Below are 10910 nucleotides of genomic sequence, written 5' to 3'. Positions count from 1 at the left end.
GTAATGGTTCTGAATTTTTTTTCAGAAGGAGACAGTACCCAAGATGCATTAGGTCTTGTTGAGGATTTTAAATATTTATTTGTTTTAGAGAGAGTGTTAGTTGGGGGAGGATATAGAAGAAGAAGGAAAGAGAATCCTCAAGCAGATTCCCTACTGAGTGCAGAGCCCGGTGCAGGACTCAATCCCAGGACCCTGAGATAGTGACTGGAGTCAAAATTAAGAGCCAGCCGCTTAGCCAGCTGAGGCACCCAGTGTTGAGTATCTTAATTAATGTCTGTAGATAATCCACTGGGCTAAGATCAAATCTTCAGAAACCAATACCAAGGAAATGGAAAACTATGACAAAGAATTGAAATTGTCTTAAGAAAGCACAATGATCTACAAGAGAGCAACAACTAAACAAAATCAGGACAAGAATGAATGAATAAAACGAGACAATTTAAGTGAAGAGAAACTATAAGAACAAAATCAGAATTGTGAAAAATTTATTAGGTTCAAGAGCAGATTTGGTCAACCTGAAGAAAAAATCAGCAATTCTGATCATTGAAATTTTTAAGTCAGAGGAATAGAGAAAATAATGAAGGAAAATGGAGCAAGCCTAAGGGATCAATATATGCATTATGAGAGTCCTGGAAGGAGAAAGAGACAAAACTTATTTGAGGAAGTAATGACTGAAAATTTCCCTAATCTGGTGGAAGGAAATGGATATCCAAATTTTGAGAAGCTCAAAGGACTCTAAATAGAATGAAACCAAACAGCCCCACAAACAACTATAGTTTTAAAAAAAAAAAAACTTGTCACATTCAAGTGAGCCCCCACAAGATAATGAATGGATATCTCAGCAGAAACCATAGAGCCCAGAAGGAAGTGAGATACTATATTCAAAATGCTGAAACAAAAACTGGTCAATCTAGAATACTATTCTTCAAAAGTATTCTTCACAAATGAAAAAGAGCTCGACTTTTCCAGATAAAAGCTGAGGCAGTTCATCACCACTGGATGTGCCCTATAAGAAATGCTAGAGGGAGTCCTACCAGTTGAAAGAAGATGTTAGACATCAACATGAAAGCATACAAAATAGAAAACTGTAGTAAAAGTAAGTAGGCAAATGCAGAGTCCTTTATCATTGTAATGGTGGTATGTAAAGTACTTTTAGTTCTGGTATAGATTTTAGGAGACAAAAGCATTAAAATTACTATAAAACTATGTTAATAGATTAATATAAAAAGACATACCTTGTGAATCAAAAAGTGGGGGAGAAGGTGGAGAAATGTAAGAGTAGAGTTTTTGTGGAGCACCTGGGTTGCTCAGTTAAGTGCCAAATCCTTGGCTTTGGCTCACAGTCCTGTGATGGAGCCCATGGCAGGCTCTGTGCTTAGGGCAGAGTGTGCTTGAGATTCTTTTTCCCTTCCTTTTACTTCCCCCTCTGCTCCTCCCCTCATTCATGCTCTCTCTCAAACAAATACAATCTTTAAAAAATAGAGTTTTTATATATGATTGAGATTAGGTTGTTACCAGCATTAAAATAAATTGTTATAACTATAAGCTGTATTAGGTAAGTCCTGTAGTAACCCCAAAGAAAATGTTACGAAACCCAAGTGTAGCTGCGGACTGCCTAAAAGATCATCACTCCAGACAATGTTTGATAGGAAAGGAATTTGAGCTTTATTCAAGAAACCAGCAACCTGGGGAGAAGGCGGATTCTTGCCCAAAAGCCAACTCTGGTTTCTGCCTGGCCTTGGAGTTTTAAAGGGGTTGGGTAGTTAATGAGTAAAGAAAGTGCAGCAGCAGCATTTCTTGATTACATGCAGACTTGATGATGCCAGCCACAAACATTTCAGTACTCGGGGTTGTGCAAGGGGATGCGGTTCTTTGTTTTGTGTTGTATAGGAATTCTCTGTTCTTTCTGCAAAGATGGACAAAATCTATAGCTACCCAAAGGGAGGTCAGTAAAATCATTTGTGTAACCTAAAAGAAAGAAAAACATTTTGCTAAAAAAAAATTTGGTGGGCTAATCGGAAAGCTGAGGTGGCTTCAAACAGACTTACTGGCTTCTGTGGCCTGGGAAAGTTCTGGTCTTCACTCCTCAAGGCCAGCGGTCTGCAAATTTCAAAGAAAGTAAATTAGTTCTATTACAGATCAAGTGTCTTAAGCCAGCAAGTGAGGGGTATGTTAACTTGAAGCAAGTTAACTCTTAAGACTGATGACTGGAGTGCTGTTACAGAAACACCTGTAGAAGACACACAAAAGAAAATGAGAGGGAAAAAATCCAAGCATGTCAACACAAAAACAATGAAACAAAGTCAACAAAAAGAAAAGAGAGAAAAGGAAAAAGAAACAACAGAATGGCAATAGTGAGTGGTACAGATGTTCTGACTGCGCCTCCCACATTCTAACTCCTAATGCCTTTAGCTAGACAAAAGAGAGAGAAGACTTAACTAAAATCAGAGATGAAAGAGAAGTTACAACTGATGGCACAGAAATAAAATAGATTTTAAGAGACTGTTAGGAAAAATTATATGCCAACAAATTGGATAACCTAGAAGAAAAGGATAAATTCCTAGAAATACAATCTAGTAAGACTCAATCTGAAGCAATAGAAAATCCAAACAGACCTGTGACTAGTAAGGAGGTTAATAATCAATTACTAATCAATAATCAATTACCAATTCAGTCAAAAAGTTCCCAACCAAGAAAAGCCCAGGACCAGATGGCTTCATTGGAGTATTATACCAAATATTTAAAGAATTAACACCAATCCTTCTCAGACTCTTCCCAAAAATTGGAGAGCCTGGGTGGCCCAGTTGATTAGATGGCCAATTCTTGATTTTAGCTGAGGTTATGATCTCAGGGTCGTGGGATCAGGCTGGCATTGGGCTCCACTCCTGGTGCAGACTTTGCCTCTCCCTCTCTCTTGCTCCTCATATCTCTGTCTCTCTGTCTCTTTCTTCCCTCTCTCTCTCTCTCTTCCCCTGTCCCCCTCAAATAAATAAAATCTTAAAAAGAAAAAAACTCTTCCCAAAAATTGAAGAGGAGGGAACACATCCTAACACATTTATGAGTCCAGCATTACTCTGATACCAAAATGAAAGCTACAACAAAATGCAGATCAATATCCCTGATGAATGTCAATGTAAAACTCTTCAACAAAAAACTAGTAAGCCAAACCGATAGCACTTTCAAAGGACTATACACCATAAACAAATAAGATTTATCCTTGGAATTCAAGAAGAATGCCAAAAAAGAAAAGTAATAAATGTAACATTAGCGAAAGGGACAAAAATCACATGATCATCTTAATTGATATAGAAAAAGCACTTGACAAAATTTAACATTCTTTCGTGATAAAAACACTGAAGAAACTAGGAATAAAAGGAAAGTACCTAAACATAATGAAGGTCATATGTAACAAGCCCAGAGCTACCATAATACTCAATGGGGGAAAACTGAAAGATTGTCCTCTAAGGAATAAGACAAGGATGCCCATTCTTTACACTTACTCAACATTGTCCTCAAGTCTTAGCCAGAGCAATTGGGAGAGGATGGAAGGGTGGGAGAGAGGAAAAAAATATCCAAATTGGAAAGAAGGAAGTAAAAGTATTTGTTAACGGATGGCATATTCTTACATGTAGGAAACCCAAAGATTCCACACAAAAACTGTTAGAGTTGCTAAATGGATTCAGCAAAGTTGCAGTTATAAAACTAACACTCAAAATATCAGCTGCATTTCTATACACTAACAATGGACAATCTGAAAAGGAAATTAAGAAAATCAATTCCATTTACATTAATATCAAAAAGAATAAAATACTAATAAACTTAATCAAAGAGGAAAAAGACTTTTTTCACTGAAAACTATGAAACAGGGATGCCTGGGGGGCTCAGTGGTTGAGTATCTGCCTGTGCTTCAAGGCGTGATCCCAAAGTTCTGGGATTGAGTCCCACAGCCGGCTCCCCGCAGGGAGCCTGCTTCTCCCTCTGCCTGTGTCTCTGCCTCTCTCTCTGTGTGTCTCTCTGAATAAATAAAATCTTTTTTTTTTTAAAGAAAACTATAAAACATTGCTGTTAGAAAAGACAGGGATGCCTGGGTGGCTCAGCTGTTAACTGTCTGCCTTTGGCTCCTGAGGCATGGTCCTGGAGTCCCAGAATCAAGTTCCACATCAGGCTTCCCACAGGGAGCCTGCTTCTCCCTCTGCCTGTGTCTCTGTCTCTCTCTCTCTGTGTCTCATGGATAAATAAATCAAGAAAAACTTATTTATTTATTTTTTTTTATTTTATTTTTATTTTTTTTATTTTATTTTTTTTTAAGAAAAACTTTTTTTTTTTTTTTTTTTTTAAAGAGCACTGCTTTATTTATTTATGATAGTCACAGAGAGAGAGAGAGGCAGAGACACAGGCAGAGGGAGAAGCAGGCTCCATGCACCGGGAGCCTGACGTGGGATTCGATCCCGGGTCTCCAGGATCGCGCCCTGGGCCAAAGGCAGGCGCCAAACCGCTGCGCCACCCAGGGATCCCAAGAAAAACTTTTTTAAAAAGAAATTTAAAAGATGCATATGTAAATGGAAAGGCATCTTGTGTTCATGGGTTGAAAGATTTAATATTATCAAAGTGTCCATACTATCCAATCCAATCTTGAGATTCAATGCAATCCCTATCAAAATCCAAATGGGTTGGGAGGATGGGGGGAATTCCAAAATTAGTATCAAATCTCAGAGGACCTCAAATAGCCAAAACAATCTTTTAGAAAGAACAAAGTCACGATCTGACACTTCATGATTTCAAAGCATACTACAAAGCTAAAATAATCAAAAGAGCATGGTACTGTCATAAAGGCAGACATATAGACCAACAGAGAGCCCAGAAATAAGCACATACATTTGTGACTAAATGATCTTCAATGAGGGCACCAGCACTACACAGTGGGGAAAGAATAGTCTTTTCAACAAATGGTGTTGGGAAAAATTATATCCACATGCGAAAGAATAAGGATGGACTCTTACCTAGTACAATATACAAAAATTAACTCAAAATGGATTAAAGAAGTAAACCTAAGACCTGGAACTATAAAATTCCTAGAAAAAAATGTTGTGGAAAATGTTTAGGACATTGTAATTGGGAAAGAATTTCTTGGGTATGACACAAAAGTCACAGGCAATAAAAGCAAAAATAGACATATGTGACTTATAGCAAACTTAAAACTACTGTGCAACAAAAGAAACGAGTAAAAAGTCAATCTATGGGATAGGAGAAAAATATTTGCAAACTATATCAGATAAGAGGTTAATATCCAGAATTGCATAAAGAACCAATACAAATCAATATTCAAAAAACAAATAACTTAAAAATGACCAAAGGACTTGTCATAGACATGTCTCCAAAGAATATATACAAATAGCTAAGAAGCTTATGAAAAGATACTCAATGTCTCTAAAAATCAGGGAAATACGTATCAAAACCACAATGAGATACCACCTCACATCCACTAGGATGGCCACAGTAAACACACACAAACACACACACACACACACACACACATCAGAAAATAACAAGTTTTGGTGAGGATGTAGAGAAATTAGAATCCTTTTGCACTCTTGGTGGAATTCTAAAATGGTATAGCCACTATGGAAAACAATATGGAAGTCCCTAAAAATATTAAAAATAGAACCACCATATGATTCTGCAATTTCACTTCTGGGTATATATCTTTAAAAATTAAAAACAGGATCTCGAAGAGATATTTGCACACCCAGGTTCACTGCAGCATTATTCACAATATTGTGAATTTTTGAATAATTCACAAAATTTGGAAGGAACCTAAATGTCCATGGATGGAGGAATGGATAAAGAAAATGTGGACTACATATACAATGGAATATTATACAAACTTTGTTTTTTTAAAGATTTGTTTATTTATGATAGACAGAGAGAGAGAGAGAGAGGCAGAGACAGAGGAGGAGGGAGAAGCAGGCTCCACGCCGGGAGCCTGACGTGGGACTCGATCCTGGGACTCCAGGATCGCGCCCTGGACCAAAGGCAGGTGCCAAACCACTGAGCCACCCAGGGATCCTCTTATACAAACTTTAAAAAGAAGGGACTCCTGTCATACGCTACAACATGGATAACCCTGAGTACATTATGCTAAGTGAAATAGGTCAATCACAAAAAAGACAAATACTGCGTGGTTCCACTTATATGAAAGTATCTAAAGTAATCAAACTCGTACACACAGAAAGTAGAATGGTGGTTGCCATGGATGGGGAAAGGGACAGTCAAGGATTTGTCGTTCATTTGGGATAGAGTTTCATTCCCACTGGATGAAAAAGTTCTAGAAATCTGTTGTACAACCATGTGCATATAGTTAACAAGACTGTACTATCTACTTAGATATTAACAAGGTAAATTTGTATTGTGTGTTTTTTGCCACAATAAAATAAAGTTTATAGGAGGAATAAAGTTTTTAGGGAAAATTAAAAATAATAATTACAAAAAAAATATAGAGTATAACAAATGTATATACACATCCAAATTTTTAAAATAAAATACTAAGAATACCAGAAAAAAAAAGGTGGAGAACCACAGAAGTTTTGCAACTCTGATTAAAATGATTCTTTGGGGGGCACCACCTTTAGTCAGTTAAGCATCTACCTTTGGTTCGGGTCATGATCCCAGGGTGTTGGGATCCAGTCCCCCTCCCCCTCAACCCGTGGGGCTCCTTGCTCAGCGGGGATTCAGCTTTTCGCTCCCCCTCTGCCCCTCCCCATGGCTTGTGCACTCTGCTGTCTCAAATAAATAAAATCTTTTTTTAAATGCTTCTTTTTGGGGGCACCTGGATATCTCAGTCAGTTAAGTGCCTGACTCTTGATTTCAGCTCAGATCACAATCTCAGGGTCATGGGATCAAGCCCCGTGTCAAGCTCTGCGCTGAGTGTGGAGCCTGCTTAAGATTCTCTCTCTCCTTCAACCTCTGCCTCTGCCCCCCCCCATAAGTCGCTCACTCTCTTGTTTCTCTCTCAAAAAAAGGGGGGGAGGGTCTTGGGGTTGTTGTTGTTGTTGTTTTTTAACAAGGATTTCCCTTTCTAGTGTATTGATTTTGTCTTTCTTCTGACCTGTGTCAGAGAGATACTTAGATGACATCTCTGGTGATGAGTTTTTATGAGATCCCCTACAGAAATCAAGAGGCGTAAGACAGTGGTGGAGATGGACTACCAGACTTCAGGGGGACCTCCAGCCACCTGCACAATCTCCTTAGTCCCAGCGACAACCCGAAGCACCCTCCACTGTGCACCACCTGCAAAATTCAGCCTGCTGGAACTCAGCCGGCTTGCTTCCACTCCTCCAGCTGAGGGCCTGCCTTGGTCGGCTCTGTTTCTGCTTCACACTTCTATCCGCTTCTGGTGACCCACAGGTCGACCTCCCAAAAGGAGCAGCTCTGACTAGGTCCCTTCTGTCCAATCTGGCACAGGCCTGGAAGCCTCTCCCAGGCCTTTGGCCCCCGTGCCACCCCACAGGCCATCCATCGGCTGTGCAATGACTAGTGTACAAATGGTGACCCAGGGAGGCAGGCCTGTGGGGCCTCCCAGCCTTGTCAGGGTCACATCTAATGGGCAGTGCTCTGTGCTTATGCCAAAATTCACCATTATTTCCTTTTTAGAAGGTAAATTAGAAGTCAAGTCCTAGAAGCTCAAAGCTATACCAAAAACCATGTGATCGACTCTGAGTTCCCCCGCCCCCTTTTGGGAGTTATTTTCAGTTCCCTGTGGCAGATGTAAAGATAAAAATATGCATGTGTTACAGGAACGGGGAGGAGATGACCTGAGAACAGGCTGCTTGGGCTAGCCCGAGGAAGCGATGCCCGAGTTGAGTGGAAGCAAGCCACAGAGATGGAGGCTGGGGAGGGGGGGGGGGCGGCCGCAGGGACAGGCGCTCGCTGGGGCGGCGCAGCCGGGCACCGCGCGGGAGGTTAGAGCAGCCGGAGCTCCGCACCCACGCTCCGCGCCGCGCTCCCCTTGCGGGCCAGCGCCTGGCACCACGGGTCTGCTCAGCAAACGTTCACGCCCTGAGTACATAGTCGTACACGCGGGGCTTTCTATCTGGTAGGGGTCCGTGCAACCGCAATGAGCGGAATATGCGCGGCATTCTGGGGACACGTGCGTGCGCCTTACCACCGCGGGAAAGGGACCCGAAGCTCTGCGCGTGCGGAGGACACGGCTGCGGCTGCGGCTGCGGCTGCGGGGAGAAGCTGGCAGCCAGGGCAGCCAGGGAGCCTCGGGGCTGGTGCTGAGGGGAGCCCAGGCCGAGGCGAGCGTAGGACAGAAGTACCCAGCCTAGGCCTTTTCTTCCAGGCTTGAACCCATGAACCCCTCTCCCTCTCCCCCTGGCCGCCTGTGTGGCTCAGCTAAGGAGCCTCAGGCGTCCCGTTTTCCAGTTCCAAATTGTAGCTGCGCTTGACACAGTCAGACCTTTCATTCTCAAACGACCCAACTATTTCTGAAAAGTCTAAATTTGCTACTGATGCTACCAAATCTCCCAGACCTGGATAAATTCTCATAGGAGTTTGGAAGTTAAGAATGAATGTGTGGAGATGATGCTATTAGAGATGAATTGGGGGTCCGGATGCGGGGGTGGGGGGCGGCTCAGGGCGTGGCCCTCGGTCCCGGGATCGAGTCCCACGTGGGGATCCCTGCATGGAGCCTGCCTCTCCCTCTGCCTGTGCCTCTGCCTCTCTCTCTCTGTATCTTTCAGAAATAAATAAATTTAAAAATCTTAAAAAGAAATGAATTGCGGCCCTAGAGGTGCTCCCCACCCCATTCCTACTTTGGGGTCACTACTGGTCATGGAGCGACAGCCACAGGACTTGTGCCACTTTCCCTGCTCGCCTGGGAAGCCCAGCGGGCGATGCCTTCTCACCGGTGCCAAGGCCCCGGGACGTGAGCGCAGCTCAGCGCGGACACTCACGGGCTCCACAGCACAGGAAACGTCCCCTCGGGGCCTCTCCAGCTCAGGAGGGAGCCGGTGCACACGGCCAAACAGATGCGATATAAGGAGAGCTGAATTTATTTTTTTTTAATTTTTTTTTTTTAATTTTTATTTATTTATGGTAGTCACACAGAGAGAGAGAGAGAGAGAGAGAGAGAGGCAGAGACACAGGCAGAGGGAGAAGCAGGCTCCATGCACCGGGAGCCCGACGTGGGATTCGATCCCGGGTCTCCAGGATCGCGCCCTGGGCCAAAGGCAGGCGCCAAACCGCTGCGCCACCCAGGGATCCCAGGAGAGCTGAATTTAATCCCTCCTCCTCAGACCAGGCTTATTAAAAATACATTTATTTCCGTTGTCCTGACTGTATATATGAGAGAATAAAGTTCCTGGCTGTCCGATAGACGCAAGGACGAGGTTAAAGAGGACACAAGCTGTTCCCTGGAGGTCACTGTCGCATAAAGCCTCAGTTTCTTAAACCTCTTGGATTCAGACAACCAGAATATCTACACTTCGCTTTTAGGAGAAAGATAGAACCAACAGCTACCAGAGATGTAGCTAAACAAAAACCGCCAGGGTCTGTCCTGGAGTTTGTATAGGAATGGCCCAGAGGCCAGACTTTCCACACCTGCTTCGTTCCCCCATGAAGAGAACTGCAGATTGCCCGATGCCCTCTCTAGGGCAGCACTGCGTTAAGACAGAATCTGGGCAGCCCGGGTGGCTCAGCGGTTTGGCGCTGCCTTCAGCCCAGGGCGTGATCCTGGAGACCCCAGGTCCAGTCCCATGTCAGGCTCCCTGCATGGAGCCTGCTTCTTTTCTTCCTCTGCCTGTGTCTCTGCCTCTCTCTCTCTCTCTCTCTCTCTGTCTCTCATGAATAAATAAAGTCTTTTTTTAAAAAAAAAGAATCTCATTACAGTTGGTATAGTCTATTTAACGATTCAGGAATGCTTTTCAAAAACTCTTAAAAACTAGAGTAATCTCAGGGGTAAGCCTTAGGGATACAAACACTAACCAAAATAGCTTATTCATCAAATCGATCATCTATTTGGTCTTTTATTAGAGTTACCCAACACCATTAATTTCCTCCTAGTCTCCCCAAAAGACAAAAGGGATGATCGGGGTTCTAAACTATGCAGTCTATCTGTCTATCTCTTTAACTTTGTATTTATAGTCATAAAATTTACCATTTAAAATACACAGTTCAGTGTTTTCCCGTATATTCAAAAAGTTGTGTCGCCATCAATTTCACAACCTGTGGTAACCCCCTAGGAAACCCCTTACTCATGCTTAATGAATTTTACAAGCAGTTAAAAAACATCTCTCCCCTTTCCCAACCTGTGGCAATGACTAGTCTACTTTCTGTTTCTATTCTGAACACTTCATATAAATGGAGTCATAGAATATGTGGCTGGTTTCTTTCATTTAGTGTAATGTTTTCAAGGTTCATACATGTTTTACCATGTATTAGCACATCATTCCTTTTTTTTTTTTTTAAGATTTTATTGATTTATTTATTCATGAGGGACAGAGAGAGAGGGGCAGAGACACAGGCAGAGGGAGAAGCGGGCTCGGGGAGCCCGATGTAGGACTTGATCCCAGGACCCTAGGATCATGCCCTAAGCCAAAGGCAGACAGATGCTCAACCACTGAGCCACTCAGGTGCCCTGAACTTCATTCCTTTCTTATTGCCAAATAATATTCCATTTATGGATTATACCATGATTTCTTTGTCCATTCAATAGCTGATGGACATTTGAGCTGTTCTACATGTCAGCTGTTACAAATAATGCTGTTATGAACACCTGTGTACAAAATCTTATACAGATGTATGCTTTCATGTGTTTTCTAGAAAAACAGAATTTATAGGATATATAGAATTGACTTACTATAAGGAATTGGTCATATAATTATAGAGGCTCTGAAAAGCCCCAGATCTGT

Source organism: Vulpes lagopus, chromosome 1, assembly GCF_018345385.1.
Source record: "Vulpes lagopus strain Blue_001 chromosome 1, ASM1834538v1, whole genome shotgun sequence".
Taxonomy (NCBI): Eukaryota; Metazoa; Chordata; class Mammalia; order Carnivora; family Canidae; genus Vulpes; species Vulpes lagopus.
This window is presented reverse-complemented; position numbering follows the sequence as displayed.